This window comes from Stegostoma tigrinum, chromosome 17 (assembly GCF_030684315.1).
Source record: "Stegostoma tigrinum isolate sSteTig4 chromosome 17, sSteTig4.hap1, whole genome shotgun sequence".
In the NCBI taxonomy this organism is placed as follows: domain Eukaryota; kingdom Metazoa; phylum Chordata; class Chondrichthyes; order Orectolobiformes; family Stegostomatidae; genus Stegostoma; species Stegostoma tigrinum.
Window position 1 is genome coordinate 51,096,789 of NC_081370.1, and position 17,738 is coordinate 51,114,526.

General features: G+C 40.7%; 1 protein-coding gene across 1 annotated transcript in view; it reads right to left on the minus strand.

Moving 5' to 3' along the window:
- cstpp1 (centriolar satellite-associated tubulin polyglutamylase complex regulator 1) overlaps positions 1–17,738 on the minus strand; it is a 290,003-nt gene that overhangs the window by 141,336 nt on the left and 130,929 nt on the right. The gene's annotated exons all lie outside the window — the stretch shown is intronic.

Below are 17,738 nucleotides of genomic sequence, written 5' to 3' on the forward strand. Positions count from 1 at the left end.
GGCAGATTGCCTTCCCTCAAGGGCATTAGTGAACCAGCAGGGAATCTACAACAATCAATTATACTATCCTGATAACTATTACTGACGCTAGTTTATATTCCAAATGTATTAAGTAAGTGAATGCATTAATTATTTGGTGCTACAGTGGGATTAGAAAGCATGTCCCCTCAAACATTAATCTAGATTTAGGGATATTTCCACCTCATTATTTCTCTAACTATTTGCTATTGTGTGAAGAGATAAAGACTGTAATGGCCAACTTCTTCTACGTCATTCATTATTTAGAGCTCATTTAATTTTTAAAAATACTGCAATTAAAATGTTTAGATTGCTCAATTTTATCCATAACACACCAAAGATGGTGAGTGGTCTTGGTTCAAATTGCACCTGCAGGTGGCACTGCAAGCATAACATTTTGTGACCAACTGGGACACCAATTTTTGAGTGACTCACTTTAATTGTTACAAATATGAACCTTAAAAAATCACATTTGGACGCTGCATCTTTAATTAATGCTAAAATTATGGCCATCATGTGATCTATTCTGAAGTTGGCTTAACAATAGGCCTGTTTGAAGTCACTGTTAATAATTAAAGGAAGACTTGGGTTGTTTTTCCAGGGAGAAGGTGTAAGGTGTTCACATGTGGACACTGGCAGCAATATCCACATTTACTAACATGCATTGCTAATCTCCAAAGTCTCAGCAAGGTTGAGCACGTTGGGCAATATACAGCTGTGTTTTAAACCATCCATTCAGTCCTTAAAAAGATAGGTCTCATTGATTCTAAATCAGCACTTCTACCTGGATACAAAGTCCACATAATTGAAGTTGCCATGGAGCTGGAATTTGACAGGGTAAAGATCTCTAAGAAATGATGGAAAATTCACAGGTATAGGTAGAATCCAGCATAGAGAGAGAGCAGCTAGAGGACAGGAGTGTCCATGGTTCACAACACAGTGATATGGGTACAAGCTCACGCGCGGACTGAAAGAATCAAATTGATGAAGATTTGAAATGAAGCTGGAAGATTCACCTTGCTTGCAGGAGAAACAGAATCACCAGGAAAAGCTCTCAGTGTGAAAGACAGTTCTGGAATTAAAAGTTGCTGGGTTTGTAAGGAAAAATATGGTGGTAAACCTGCAGGAGCTAAGAATCGCTTTACACAAGACCCAGGAAAACAGAACAACTAAAGTGACAGTGTAAAATATATAAAAGGGAGAAGTACTCTTCTGTAGTTTGAACTAGGGGTGTGGGTCTGGATGGGATGCTGTTCAGAGGGTCAGCATGAACTCAACGGGCCAAATGGCTTGCTTCCATGCTCTAGGGATTTTGATTCTAAATTGATGTAACTCATAACGTGTCTCACATACTTACCGTCTCTACTTTTTAAGGATCATTTAATTCTACTTCACTGTTTTTCCAGTGAAACAAAGTTATTATCTATTTGTCTTATTTGCATGCACAACTATAAATATAGAAAACTGAAACAGTTAGCAATACGCAGCCCATTTCTCTTTGCATTATAATACTTTAGCTTAGAAGCTGCCCCCATCTAATGACACATGAAGCAGAAAAACATGTAATAATGTTTGTTTCCATAGCTTGCTTTTCCTGGAACAAGTTGCCAGAGCTATAGCTTAAAGGATGCCACCCTAAATCAAGCATGGCTGTCAGGAGACTCTCCCCACTCCGATTGCCTGCCATTGGCATACTGGAAGCGATTTGGGAATCCTTGGCCATGAATCACAAAAAGCTAGCATCCAAGCTCAGCAGATGATAGGGGAGGCAAATGGAATGTTGACCTTTCGTCAAAGGGAACGGAGTATAAAAGTCGGTAAGTTTTGCTAAAATTATACAAGGCACTAGTCAGACCATGGCTGGACTACTGTGAACAAATTGGGCCCCTTGTCTCAGGAAAGATATACTGCCTTTGGAGGCAGTCCAGTGAAGATTCACAAGGCCAATACCAGGTATAGAGAGACTGACTTATGAGAAGAGATTGAATAGTTTGGACCTGTGCTCATTGGATTATAGAAGAATGAGAGACAATTATATTGAAATATATAAGACTCTTAGGGGATTTGACAAGGTGGATGTGGAAACACTATATCCCCTTGTAGGAGAGTTTAAGATTAGATGGCATAATCTCAGAATTAGAGGTTACATAGTTAAGACAGATGTGAGGAGGGATTTCTTCTTTTAGATGATAGTGAATCTCTGGAATTTTTTTACCACAGAAGCCTGTTGAGGCTTGTAATTAAGTACACTCAAGGTTGAGTTAGAGAGCTTTTTGATCAGTGAGGGAATCGAGGCTTATGGGGAAAAAGCAGGTACGAGGAGTTGAGAATGATCAGATCAACCATGATCTCATTAAACGACAGAGCCGACTTGATGGGCTAAATATCCTACTTGTGCTCCTATGTCTTTTGGTGTATTGGGCCACCATCTCAACACACCTTTATTGATTATAAAGTCCTGGAGTCAGACTTGAAACCAGAGCTTCTTCCTCAAAGCAGCGACACCACCCCTGCACCACAATACTTTCCCATCATGATTTGTATAGAGGAGCGATTAATGTTTCAGATCTATACGAGTATTTTCTGTTTATATTCCCATTTACAACTTACCTTATTGCCAAACTGTTTTATCAAATATCCATGTCTTTTTTTAAAATTCTGCAATAGGCGAAAGAATTTCATTTTCCACTTATCTTTCTCGTTCAACCAGATGGAATCTAATTCACAAAGGCCTACTTGTACCACGTCACATAGAAGCTGCATTCAAGTATAGATTCTCCTGAATACCATCTCGTTGGCGTTGTGTATAATACCTGACCAGATTCAACACATATGCTAGGCTTCATGGTAATCTAATATACTGTAATCTGCACCTTGCTGCAGAGATGGCAGGAGATCTACAATCAGTTGTTTATTTGAGTTTGATGTGAGTACATTGCTTGGCAAGCCCAGACAACTTTGAAGTAAGAAATCGCCTTTCAAGCTTATGGGTAAACAACTTCATGATTTATACTTAACTGTGCAGTAAAATCCACCTGGAAAGTCAAAACAAACATAGAGCTGCAGCAGTCATATTAAAGATTCATATAATGATACAGCACAGAAGACCAATCACCCCACTGTATCTGTCCTGGCTCTTTGGAAGAGCTCTTTATTAAATCAACTTCCCTAATTTCTCCCATAGCCATGTAATCTTTCTCCTCATGTAAATGTTATCTAATGTTCACGTGATTGTCAATATTGCAAAGGCAGTAGTCACTCCAAACCATGTACTCCAGATCACAACAACTCAGTATATGAAAAGACATTTCCTCCTTTCACTTCTGGTTCTTTTACCAATCACCATAATTCTGTGTCTTAGGATTACTGATCCTTTTGTCACTACCCACCCAAGTCATTTGTGACTTTAACCACCATTATCAATGCACCTAACTGTCTTGCTTCTAAGGAAACAACCTCAGCTTTACCTGAAGCATATGTCTGAAGTTCCTCATCGCTTACATGTCCAAGTGGTCATGGATGGTGTATCAAAACATTCCTGCAGCTTTAAATGACGACGTCCACAATGCACAATCAAAATGATGTTTGGGTTTCAGACATATTTCTCAAAGCAGGAACCAATAGTATTACATCTCGATCTGTTAAGAATGTGATCTGATATAACTACTCTCTTAGAATATTCAGGGCTCCCATAAACAGATTCTATACTGAAACAAAGATAATAAAATGTGAGGCTGGATGAACACAGCAGGCCAAGCAGCATCTCAGGAGCACAAAAGCTGACGTTTCGGGCCTAGACCCTTCATCAGGCTCTGATTGGCCTGCTGTGTTCATCCAGCCTCACATTTTATTATCTTGGAATCTCCAGCATCTGCAGTTCCCATTATCTCTATACTGAAACTGTTTTACACTGGTTATATCCACTTATTCCACACTGCAATCCAAGTAAGGCAATCCAAAGTTCTTTAATTCACAGAACTTGACTGTTACAACCAGGGAGGAGAGTTAAAATGGCTCATCACTTTTCCCACTCCTCCTTTGATGATATTGTAGGACATCTATCCTAACAGGACAATTGGTCCTGAAGGATGTATTTGCCAGCCTAAGAGTTCAACTGCTTATATACTTCAATTACATAAGAGCCAATCAGACAGGTTTTCTTAAATTTAATAAAGAAAGAAAATAACTTTATAGCACTCACACCAAATTGGGTAAAATAATTTAACACATCACAACTTTCAAATGTACACATATCCGGAGGACAGACCATACACATGAACACAAAGTGAGGACTGACCAAATTATAAGCAGAAGTAAAAGGAATATACAGTCAATAACTTGGTGACTCTGTTGGTTTGATGCTTCTTCAATGGTTCTGATGTTTTGGTTTGAAGTTGCAGCAACTTAATTTTATTATTCCTCTGGAGCCAGTGCTGTTGGCCAAAATTTCTGCTCTAAAAAGGACACTGTTCACAATAAGTTTGTCTCTGGATGGTCTCAATCAACGAAAGGGCTCGAAGCTTGCCAGGAAGCTTGGAGATACAGCAAGGCTCAGTAGCTTCAAGGTGATTGTCCTCAGTTCATCAGCATTTCAGCTTAAATGTACCTTTCAGAATCACATAAAAGGATTTCCTGGTCATATGACTTTTGGAGCTGGGAATCCAAATAAGATTACTGTTTGCATTTTCCCAATTTGGCTTGATTATTTCTCGTCCAAAAGTTATCTTAACCATTGTCGCATGGGTATTATTATATTCATTCGTGGGATGTGGGTGTCGCTGGCTGGCCAGCCTTTCTTGCCCATCCCCAGTTTCCCTTGAGAAGGTGGTGATGAGCTGCCTTCTTGAATCACTGCAATCCACCTGCTGTGGGTTGACCCACAATGCAATTAGGGAGGGAATTCCAGGGTATTGACCCAGCAACAGTGAAGGAACGGCAATATATTTCCGAGTCAGGATGGTGAGTGGCATGGAGGGGAACTTGGAGGTTGTGGTGTTCCCATGTATCTGCTACCCTTATCCTTCTAGATGGAAGTGGTCGTGGGCTTGGAAGGTGCTGTCTGAGGATCTTTGGTGAATTTTTGCAGCACAGCTTGTACATAGTACACACCGCTACTACTGAGTACCTCTGGTGGAAGGAGTGAATGCTTGTGGATGGAGTGTCAATCAAGCAAGCTGCTTTGTCCTGAATGGTGTCAAGCTTCTTGAGTGTTGTTGGAGCTGCACCCATCCAGGCAAGTGGGGAGTATTCCATCACACTCCTGACTTGTGCCTTGTAGAAGGCTTGGGGAGTCAGGGGGTAAGTTATTTGCCACAGTATTTGCTAGCCTCTAACCTGCACTTGTAGCCAGTGTTTATGAGGCGAGTCCAGTTGAGTTTCTAAGTCAAGTTTCTAAGGTCTAAGTGACTAGGTTTACTCTCCAATCTCCAACAATTGAAACTCAGGTGCTTGTTTTAAGCATGTTTCGTTAATGCCACAGGAGATAGAGTCTTTTGAGTTCCTCGGGGTTTACTGTCTCTGATGGGGATCTTTCCAGACCCAGTGTCTCAATGTCAAATATTGCAGTGGATCACTGTAGTGAATGCAAGCATGAGGAGACTGGGTTCCACTGCCTTCATTGCTTCTTTTCAGTGCAGTTTGATCAAAACAGCAAGTCAGAGCAAAAGGTTGAGGAGAAAAATCATAAATTTCATCCAGGGCAAAGGGCGTTTTCGTGACCTTTTTATTGGTTTTAAAAACATTGCACTGGATGTTAGTGCTGCCCATAAAGCTGGCTATGTTCCGACTGGCAAAAATTCATTACCACACAGAGTTTCTATTAATTGGGTCCATTTGTGGAATTTTCATGAGGGTCTTAAAATTGGACTTTGGTACAAGCAGGGAGGCAGTGGCATCGGGGTAATGTCACTGGGCTAGCAATAACAATCTGGAATTAAAAAGTACCCAGCCCATTGTCAATTATCACTAAGACCTATCTGGTTCACTTATTTTCTTTGGGGAAGGAGGCTGCCATTCTTACTTGTTCTTGCCTACATTTTACTCCAGACCTGCTGCAATATGGTTGATTCTTAAATGGTCTCTGAAATGTATTAAAAAGCCAATCAGTTCAAGGCACCTAGGGATGGGCACCAAATGCTGGTCCTGCCAGCAACATGCCAAACAAGAATAAAAGAAACACAGTTATTCTGTATAAAGGTTACTTTGAAGTCTGTTGTTGGGAAATGTTAGAGTTTATCAAAAATAAGGTACACAGCATTTGGAAATGCAAAATGATTGAGCTAAGTCAGAATGGCTTCATAAAGGAGAAAGCAAGTCTGAAAAATTTACTAGAATTCTTTCAAGAACTAACAAGCAAGATAGATAATTAAGAAGCAGTGAATATATTTTGATTTTCAGAACGTGTTTGATAAGGTACCACACATTAAGCTACTTAATAATATTCCATGCTTTTGGAGGTGGTATGGAAAATGGATTGGCTAACAAGTACATGACAGAGAGTTGGGATGGGGGAACACTTGGTAAGGTGCCACAGAGATCAATACTGGGGCCACTGTGACTTATAGTATATATTAATGATGAACAAAGTAAATATACTGTAGCTAAGTTTGTGATAACGCAAAGATAGGTGGGAAGGCAAGTGGCAAGGATGACACAAAGAATCTGCAGAGGGCTATAGGCAGTTTAGGCGAGTAGGCAAAAAAGTGGCAGATGAAATATAAAAAGTATGAGGCTATGCACTTTGGCAGGAAGATTAGAGGAGCTGAATATTATGTAAAGAGTGAAAGGTTATAGAAATCTAAGGGACAGAGAAACTTTGGAGTTCTCATCCATAAATAACAAGCATTCCTATTCAGCAGATGATGCAATTGGGAAGATAAATGGACTTTCAGCCTCTATTTCAAAGGACATGGAATATAAGAGTAGGGAGATACTACTGAAACGATCTTTGGCACTCATCAGACAACAGCTGGAATACTGAGAGTAGTTTAGGCCTCTCATCTATTGGACGATATGGCGGCATTGGAGGCAGTGCAGAGAAAGTTCACTAGACTGATACCAGGTAGGGATGGTAAAATAAAACAAAAAACTGCTGAGGCTGGAAATATGAAGCAAAAACAGGAAGTGCTGGAGAAACCCTGCAAGATTGTCAGGATCTGTAGAGAGAGAAAATCAGAGATAACGTTTTTCATCTAGTGGTCCATGCTGTCTGCACGGCCTAATCACTCACTGACTAGGGACAATTCCCCATCTGTACCAAATGTAAATCCACTTGCATCTACCTCCATACAGGCCTCCTTCTCATTCCAGGAGGAAAACAGGTCATTTTAGGTCTGAAAGAGTCAAGATGCATAGTAGGCTACCTGACATTGAGCTCCTCAACCAAACAAGGACAGGATCCTGGTTCTGATCATCCTGAGCAGCTGACTGACCATGTTCAAGTCCCTGGCTGGTACCAAACTTACTGTGGCAGGACCCCATGATCAAAGGGTATCTCACCTGACTTGACTGAGGAATGTTGTCAACCAGGAGCAGCTTCCTGTCTGCACTAAATGGCATGGCAATATAACAGTACCGCGAGCCTGACATCTTTGGGTCAAAAAGGCAAGGCAGGAATTCTTTGAGCATTCAGATTGGTTCAAAGTGAAGGAGAACTGAGAGAGCAAGTGAACAGCCTGGAGACGCAGCTTGATTCCGTCCATCAGCTGTGTTTGTATCCCAGAGCGTTAGATGTCCTTGCTGCTGTGGTACATTGATAGTTGCTGGTGCAGGTGAAGGTGCAGAATGAAGTTCAGGAACATACTGTAAGAGGGTCAGAGATATGCCATGACAGTTCTTAGTAGCTGGTACTTGTTGGAGAACAATGTCCATGGAAGTGGGCTATATATGGCCAGTGCCCGGTAATATTTACTCTGAGATGCTGGAGCCTGGTGTCCAACATGGAGGTCCTTTAGAAAAAGTGGTGAGCTGAAGTTGCCTAATACTCACTCTGATTTCCATGTTGAGAAGTCTCCCCGTTTAGTTTGACACAGTGGGTGACAGGACAGGAAACTGCATCTTAGTGGGGTAAGTTGTGCAGTTAATAAGGTGGTTAACAAGTAATAGTTTCCCTTAATAGGCAACAAGCCACTACCTAACATTGACACCCAGAATTTAACCTTGAGACCCAGAACTTAGGTAAAAGGTGTAGCAAACAATTCCCAATGGCAAAGATAGGCCTCACGGGAATTCTTATGTGATTATCTCATAATCCATACCAGCCAGACAGCTGTAAGATTCTCCCCAATGACTGAATGATATTTCTTAGTTTTATCATTTGAGCTAATGCAGTGAGAATACTGTTGTGCATCACTCCCTTTTGGATGAGTTATGCTTAAACGCATTGATAGGATCCTTTCTGATCTTTTGCTAACACAATTAAGGCCCATTTAATAGAATTTGTCTTTGAAAGAATCATTTTTTTTGTTACTTGCAGATACATGTACTGTGGTGAGAAATTCAATACAATGCATTTTTGTTCTCACATGTACCTGTAATAGTTAACTTAATTTTCCCATTAACATCTAGAGCCAAGTTTGTTCAGGCATGGTAATGTTATACAACTTGATCTTTCAACAAAAGAATGCTCAGATTTGGCACTAACACAAAATAACATGAGTGTAAGTTTTTACCAGTCTTTCACCTGCAATACTGGGGATTTGTTGAGTCGTGATAGAGCAGGATTTACAACTGTGATTGCCACCCCGATGAAACTATTTTATTACAATTTGGCAGAAACGAAGGTATCTGCTCTGTTAATGCAGTGGTTTGCTTTGCCAAGAAACAGTAGTACATTTATGTAATTCTTTACATGGTGAAGAGCTTATTTGTGATATATATAGGAGAAAAGTGTTGTAAGTAAAAACCAGGTGTTTGCCCACTGGGAGGAACAGAAGATCACCCAGGATGATTCATTTGTATGTTCAGTCTTTAAAAATCACCACTACAAAAATTATTTTCCAACTGGAAACCCTTTCCAATGCCAGAGAAAGTCTGTGCAAAGCAGGTGTCTGAAAATGGCACTGCTGTGTGAAGCACAAGTGTTGGAAATGAAGGTGATCGTTTCTCTCGGCAGCCCATAATACCTGCCACTGACAAGGGGAGAAGCAACCTCTTTAGGTGGCACTCTTTGTTGCCAAAGACAGAACTGAATAATATCTCAATTTTACAACAGGGCTGTCAGATTTCCAGGCTTTCATACAGCACTTCTTTAAATGCAAAATGCTCAAGCATATTCAGTTTGCAGTTCAAAAAACCTATAGCTGTTTTGAAAGGGTGAATGAGTTTTTTTTAACTTGTCAATACTGCGAAAAGCTTAATATAGTAATTATTGAGTAATCCATTTACTATGAAATAACACATGTTCAAATCAATTTTCTTACCCAAAATTTCTGGATAACTATTGTAAGCTTAGTGGTTTGGCATCACCATAAAAGAAATGAAAAGCATGCTGTACGGCTTGGCTTTACATAACCATGCACTGGAAAATTGTGCAATCATAACATCACATTCCTCTCTGTGTTAGAAACTGTCATATTTCTATTTTATTGAGAACACAAATTGGTTGCAAAATGAGACAGATGGTGTCCCTGTAAAATACTTCCAAATGTCAGAGGTATTCAAATGTAAAACATCATCCCGGTGAGTATTCAAAATCACACAAGCTTTGAAAAACAAACACAGCACACAATCTTTATAGGTGCTAGCGAGTTTTGAGAAGATTTGTAGCTCAGGTTGAGGTTCTGGATGTGAGATTGCTCGCTGAGCTGGAAGGTTCATTTTTAGACGTTTCGTCACCATTCTAGGTAACATCATCAGTGAGCCTCCGACGAAGCGCTGGCGTTATGTCCCGCTTTCTATTTATCTGGTTAGGTTTCCTTGGGTTGGTGATGTCATATCCTGCATTGGTGATGTCATTTCCTGTTCTTTTTCTCAGGGGATGGTAGATTGGCTCCAAATCAATGTGTTTGTTGATGGAGTTCCGGTTGGAAAGCCATGCTTCTAGGAATTCTCGTGCGTGTCTCTGTTTGGCTTGTCCTAGGATGGATGTGTTGTCCCAATCAAACTGGTGTCCTTCCTCATCTGTATGTAAGGATACGAGTGATAGTGGGTCATGTCGTTTTGTGGCTAGTTGATGTTCATGTATCCTGGTGGCTAGCTTTCTGCCAGTTTGTCCAATGTAGTGTTTGTCACAGTTCTTGCAAGGTATTTTGTGGATGATGTTTGTTTTATTTGTTTTCTGTATAGGGTCTTTTAAGTTCATTAGCTGCTGTTTTGGTGTGTTGGTGGGTTTGTGGGCTATCTTTATAGGTATTGGACAACAAGATATTTTAAAAACCACAGAATTTGCATACGTGTTTTAAGAATATAAGTTTCACATGATAAAATATAAGAATTTAAAATTTCTCTTTGAGGTATGCATGCTTCTCCACTGTTCCCTCAGCAACACCTTGATTCACACCTCAGTCACCCACAAAGCTCTGCCCTTTCCTATAGGATCTTAGCATAAAATATTGAGAGATACAGCATTCATCCTAACTTCTTTTCTTCGAGGCTTCAAACACTCAGTCCAAATGAAACAGGAATTTACTCACATTTCTTAATTCACATACTGTGTTCACTGCTTACAATGTGATTTCCCCTCCAAGGGGGAAGCCCTAAACATGGACAGGGCTAACCACTTTACAGATTGCCTCTGTTTGGCTCACAAGAATGACCCCAAGTTTTCTGTTGCTTTTTATTTTAATTCTCCGCTTGTTCTGTCCTTGATCTGCAATTGTGTTTCAATGATGTTCGATGGAAGTTTGAGGAATGACATCTCATCTTTCAACTCAACAGCCTTCTTGACTCAAACTTGAGTTCAATTATTTTAGGGTACAACCTCCTCTCCATCTAGATCTATGCATTTTTTTGATTGTTCAGTTGTTTGGTTTCTTTCCTTATCTTTTCATGTTCATTCAGTTGATAAACTGCCATTTAAGCCGCAGCCAAATATCTCTTTAATTCTTTCAGAATTGCTAAAGGCAAATCATGTTTAACTAACTTGTTTGAAATTTTTGCAAAGGTAACAGAGAAGCCTGAAACAGTAATTACTGTCAACATGGTGTACATTGCCTTCAGTAAAGCCTTCGATAAAGTGCCACATAACAAGGCAACGCCCATAGAATAAAAGGGACAGTGGCAGCATGGACATGAAATCGGATGAGGGGCAGAAAACGGAGCATTGGCTTTATTCGGACTGGAGGAAAGTATATTATAACCCCAGAGATCAGTGAAATATGGAATGATACATTTTGATAGAAACAATGAAGAATAAAGAATAAATATGTTCACTTCACAGGATGCTGACATTGCAGGCTCAGTCAGCATTTGGTGAAGGTGATCGTGAACTGCTTTCTTCAACTGCTGCAGTCCATTTTGTGTAACTATAGAATCCCTACAGTGTGAAAGCAGACCATTCGGGCCATTGAGTCCATATTGACCCACTGAACAGCATCCTAACGCACCCTCCCTATACCTGTAACCCTACATTGGTAATCCACTTAACCTACACATCGCTGGACTCTACGGACAATTTAGCGTGGCCAATCCACCTAACCTACATATCTTTGGACTGTGGGAGGAAACCAGAGGACCCAGAAGAAACCCACACAGACACTGGGAGGATTTGCAAACTCCACACAGACAGTTGCCCAAGGCCGGAATCAAACCTGGATCCCTGGTGCTGTGAGAGAGCAGTGCTAACCACTGAGCCACTGTGTCACCCAAACTGTTGTTTGGGAGGGAGCTGACACAGTGACATTGAAGCAACAGTGATACAGTCACAAGCCAGGACTGTGTGTGGAGGATAGAAGATGTTTGCAGATGGTGGTATGCCATGTATCTGCAGCCCTTCTCCTCGGGCAATATGGAATAAAGGGTAAGTAGGAGCAAAGGATCAGTGGAATACAAATTATTGAGGGTGCACGGTCAGGTTTAGAAAATGCGTAATAAGTCATAAAGCATCTTTATAAATAGGAGCAGAAACAATTAAGTTATGGCAAACATTACCAAAATACTGGCTGAGCTTCAGGGTAATTGTTTAATTCTGGACATTGTTCTTTAAAAGGGTGTGAAGGGTGTAGAAAAGTTTTATATGAAGGATTCTGGTTACATGGATAGATTAAAGAAGCTGACGCTGTTGTCCTTGGAGAGGAAAGGATTGAGAAGTGTTTTAATAGGAGCGTTCAAAATCATCAGCTGTCTGGACAGAATAGATTCAGTGAAACTTACCATTTATGGAAAGATCATGGAACAAGTGAGCACTAACAAAAGCAATATTGATATGGAAGAGAACTTGTTTTGCATAATAATAAAACGTGAGGCTGGATGAACACAGCAGGCCCAGCAGCATCTCAGGAGCACAAAAGCTGACGTTTCGGGCCTAGACCCTTCATCAGAGGTCTCTGATGAAGGGTCTAGGCCCAAAACGTCAGCTTTTGTGCTCCTGAGATGCTGCTGGGCCTGCTGCGTTCATCCAGCCTCACATTTTATTATCTTGGATTCTCCAGCATCTGCAGTTCCCAATATCACTGATACTTGTTTTGCATAACATTTGGTTAGGATCTGGAACGAACTACTTACGAATGTGATGAAGGTAGATTTAATCATGGTTTCAAAAGAGAATTTAATAGTTATCTCAAGTGAAAAAGTTTTCAGGGCTATGAGAAAGAGACAGTGATATACTACAGGGAATGGACCTGGGTGAGTTGCTCTTGCAGAAAGCTGGTATGGACACAATGAGCCAAATGGAATCTTTCTGTGCTGCATCCATTTTCTGAATCTATGCATTTACTGTTTGTACTATACAATTTGAATCAGACATGGCTCAGGTACATAAGTACCGTTGGCCTGGAAGTTCTGATGAAAGGGGCCACAGACCTAAAACACAGGGTGGACTTGTCTGAAATTTCCCCAGCCCTTGTGCAACATGGTCAATGGCAAGAAATGTGGGAAAACCCAGCACAACAGCAAAGAATCGACCCTTGATGTTGAGAAAAAACGTTCCAATTTTCACCTTAAGGTTTCATCTGTAAATTCTGAATCTTGCTAACAAGCAGCAATGAAATTAATTTCATATGTTTTCATCACATCATTCATTAATTTTGCCACCTTTACTGCCAAAAAACTAGACTGTGCCAATTCCTGACTTGAAAGCCGATCAGTTATCTGGCAGGCACAGCTCACCTCGTGCTTCTTCGGACTTCCATCTTACATATGACCATACAAATTAGAGGCAGGAGTATGCCATTCAGCCCCTCAAGCCTGTTCTGCCAATCAATAATATTATGGCTGATCTGACTGTAACCTTAACTCCACATTTCTATCTACCCCAATAGCCTTTCACCGCCTTGCTTAACAAGAATCTATCTGTCCATGCCTTAAAAATATTCAAAGGCTCTTCTTCCACCACTTTTTCAGGAAAAGAATTCCACAAACAATGAAAAAAAACACCTCATCTCCATTTTAAATAATCAACCTCTTATTTTTAAGTAGTGGCACCTAGTCCCAAATCCTTCCACAAGAGGAAACATCCTCTCCACATCTAAATAAAAACCGAAAGAACAGTCGATGCTGGAAATCAGAAACAAAAACAGAAATTGCTGGAAAGTCTCAGACGGTTTGGCAGCACCTGTGGGGAGAAATCAGAGTTAAAGTTTCAGGTTCACTGGTCCTGAGGTCTGACCGGTGCAGACATAGTGTGCCAAAGGGCCCATTCCCATGCTATTCTGTTCCGTGTGCCATTACGGAAGCCAAGGGCAGAGTGGGGAAAGCCATGGACATTCAACATTAAATAAAAGGGATGGGAACGTGGGGAGCCTGAAAACTGAAGCAGTTGATAGGGACAGCAACATAAAACAGGACGCGAAAGAGGGGTCTGTGTGTACGGATCTTGACTGTGGAGGAATTTTAAAAAAGACTGTCAACACAGTTGTGGTGGGTAGAGCAAGTTTTTGTTTGTCTGTGTCTGCAGCTGTTACATGTTTGTGCTGCTAACCGGAGTCTGGGAGCTAATGGGCATTGGATATCAAATATCCTTAAATGAGTATGCACGTCCTTGTAAAACACATGGCAGTTTGAGGAACACAGAAGAATGCACTCACAAATCTCACATAGTCACACACAGACTGGCTGTAAGTGTGAAACCTGAGCAGAATCAGAACCCAATTAAAAGGCATTCACATCAACTATGGCCTCCATGATCTCCACATTGAAGTGCTGAGTCTTGGGTGCAGTTACGAACATAAGGGCTGAAGGATGTCTGAAATCTGGAGCTGTCCAGGGTGTTCCTCAAAGATGAGCATAGCTTTGTCACTATAACATCTCTGCCCTCTTGGGAAAGGTTGAACCTTTTTAACAGCAATATCTTTTACAGACATCAAGCTCCAGTGAAATAACACTCCCATCTTGTATAATTTGTCAGTTGAGTCAGGAATTTAAGTGCTTCCTTTCAGTGGTTTTCTGCACACTCACCAGATGTGATTGTCTCTGTTTCTGCCCAGAACACACAGACAGGCTAACTTATTAATATTTTTAATGACTTGGACTACGAGGCTGCTAAACAGACATCTGCTGATATGGATCTTTTGTCATGAACCTCTTTTTGGCTTTTGGTCTCTCTTTCTGGTGGCGATAAAAGCTCATCAAGATAAATATTTCAGCAATTACTTCACCAGGTAGTTTATCAAATCATTCATCTCAAGTGATATGATTTCCTGGAAATGCAGTTTTGACCCAAGACTAAAAGATGGGTTTCTCACCATAAAAAAAAGGACTTTCACAGAACTGAAACCCAAAATCCTTAAAATGTTTATTTTATAAGCCAAGCTGCGAAATAACAACATTATAAAACATCATTTACTACTCTACTGAAGCTTTTTTAATTCATTTGTGGGATGTGGGTGTTGCTGGCTGGGCATTTATTGCCTGCTCCTAGTTGCCCTTGAGAAGGTGTTGGGGACCTGCCTGTTTGAACCTCTGCAGCCCACTTGCTGTTGGTTTACCCACAATGCCATTGGGGACGGAATTCCAGAATTTCGACTCAATGACCTATGATGTGCCTTAATTTACTTTGCTCCACCTCTGTTGGCCATGCTGTCTAGCTATTTAGACCCAAAGCTCTTGAAATCCTTCTCTAAACCTCTCCACTCACTTCCGCTGATTCCTCCTTTGGGCTCTGTCTTAAAAATTACCTCTTTAACCAAACGTTTGGTCAGACATATCATAATATAATTGAAAAAAAAATGAGGTGTCAACCTGAAGAAGACTAGAGCTCAGAACTTGCTACTGTCGTTGCCAAGCTATTTCAGTACAACTAGAAAATTGGCAATAAGCTGACCATGTAGAAATTTGCTCAGGTATATCCTGTACACGTAAAGCAGGACAAATCCAACCCACTATTTACCAGCATATCAGTCTATTCTTGATCATTAGTAAAGTGGTGGAAGAGGTCATTAACAGTGCTATCAAGCATCACATGCTTAGCAATAAACTGTTCACTAATACTCAGGCTGGGTTCTGCTAAGGCTGCTTAGCTCCTGAGCGCAATATATCCATAGTTCAAACGTTGGCAAAAGAGCTGGATTCCAGAGCTGAGGTGAAAGTGATCGCCTTTCCCATCAAGGCAACATTTGATTGACTAAGGCATCCAAGGAGGTCTAGAAAAACAGGAGTCAATGGGAATCAGGGAAAACTGATTGAAGTCAAATCTGGTACACAGCAGAATGGCTGTGGCTATTGGAGATCAGTCATCTCAGCACCAGAAACATCTCTTCAGGAGTTACTCAGGGTCGCACCCTTGGCTGATGTAGCTTCAGTTGCTTCTTCAATGGCCTTCCCTCCATCATAAGGTCAGAAGGAGAGATTCTTGCTGATGATTGCACAATGTTCAACACATTTGTATCTCCTCATATACTGACGCAGTTCATGGCCACAGGCAGCTAGCCCATAATAATATACAGGGTTGCACTGACAAGTGGCAAGTAATATTTGTGCCATACAAATGCCAGGTCATGTCCATTCTAACAAGAGCGAATCTAATCATTGTTCCTTGATATTCAACAGCATAACTATCACTGAATTCTTCCCATTATCAACATCTTGGGGGTTGGCATTGACCTGACCCTGAATCAGATGAGCCAAATAGGTACAAGTAACTCATCTCCTCACTTCCCAAAGCCTATTCACCATCTACAAAGCACAAGTCAGGAATGTGAATGAACACATCCAAATGCCTGGATGAGTGTAGCTCTAACAATGCTCAAGAAGCCATGTGCCATGCTGGACAAAGCGGTCCACATGATTGGAACCGCAGTCACAAACATTCAGTCCTTCCATCACTGATGTTCAACAGTAGCATCATTCACATGATACACTGCAGAAATTCACCAAGGCTCCTTAGGTGGCACCTTCCAAACCCATAACCATTTCTGTTTAGAAGGACGTGGGCAGTAGTTACAGAGGAACATCAGCACCTGCAACTTCTCTCAAAGCCACTCACCATCCCAACTTGGAAATAAATTACCATATCTTCAATATCGTTGGGTCAATATCCAGGAACTCCCTCCCTAACATTATTGTGGGTGCACAGTAAATTATAGCAAATAAGACTGCAGTGGTTCAAAAAAGCAGCTCAGCTCCACATTCTAAAGAGTAGTTAGCGATAGGCAATACATGGTGGCGCTGTCAGCGATTCCCAAATCCCCTGAGTCAATAGAAATAAAAATCTCTCAATGTGGCTTTGTGTAAAGTTTTGTTTGGTAGTCTCTCCTGTCAAATGCCTTAGCAGGACTTACTGTGTAAAGGTTATATACAAATGCACTTGATGTTGGAGGTAGGGGCCAGAGATAATGGGAACTACAGATGCTGGAGAATTCAAGATAACAAAGTGTGAAGCTGGATGAACACAGCAGGCCAAGCAGCAACTCAGGAGCACAAAAGCTGATGTTTCCCACTGCCAACCTCTCCTATGCTCTCACCCAGTGGAGTAAATCTAACCTCCTAGGTTAAGAGAATGCACCCAGTAAACATACCTACTGTTTAGGCTGTAAGTAGAGTTAAATGTATAAAAAATGAGGCTATTCCTTTCTTCACAAAATGCAGAAAGTACATCGGGCAAGTACAAGATTTTTATAAAAAAGCGATGTTAATGCCAGTTTAATTTTAACTTTAAGCCCTAGGAAGTGTATTTTTATGAGCCTTTCCCGAAGTGTCCCTTGAGGTATTATGTGAACTGAGCTATGTTAACCCCAAAAAGAACATAAAAGTGAATGACAGAACTAATAGGTTTGCTGGAGGGTTTGAAATCTGTTTAAAAAAATACCACATGGTTCTTGTTCCTGCAGCTGAAAACAGTGACTACATTAGACACTAGGGCAGAAATAAATCCTGGTTTTCCCAGACCACCTGTGGGAAGTAATATTTAAATGCAAAGGAAAACAAGTTTAAATTTAACTAGTTTTGTAAGACATTCATCCCTTGTTTCCCAAGTTACATGAGGCTGGATTTGCACGTTACTAACATACTGCATGAAATATTATTTGGTCATTTCTGAGTAACTTGTGAATAAAATTTGCAAATTAGAAACGTGTATTAATTATTTCAATTTTGTATTCCAAATGGAATTGTCACCAACCTTCTTTAAA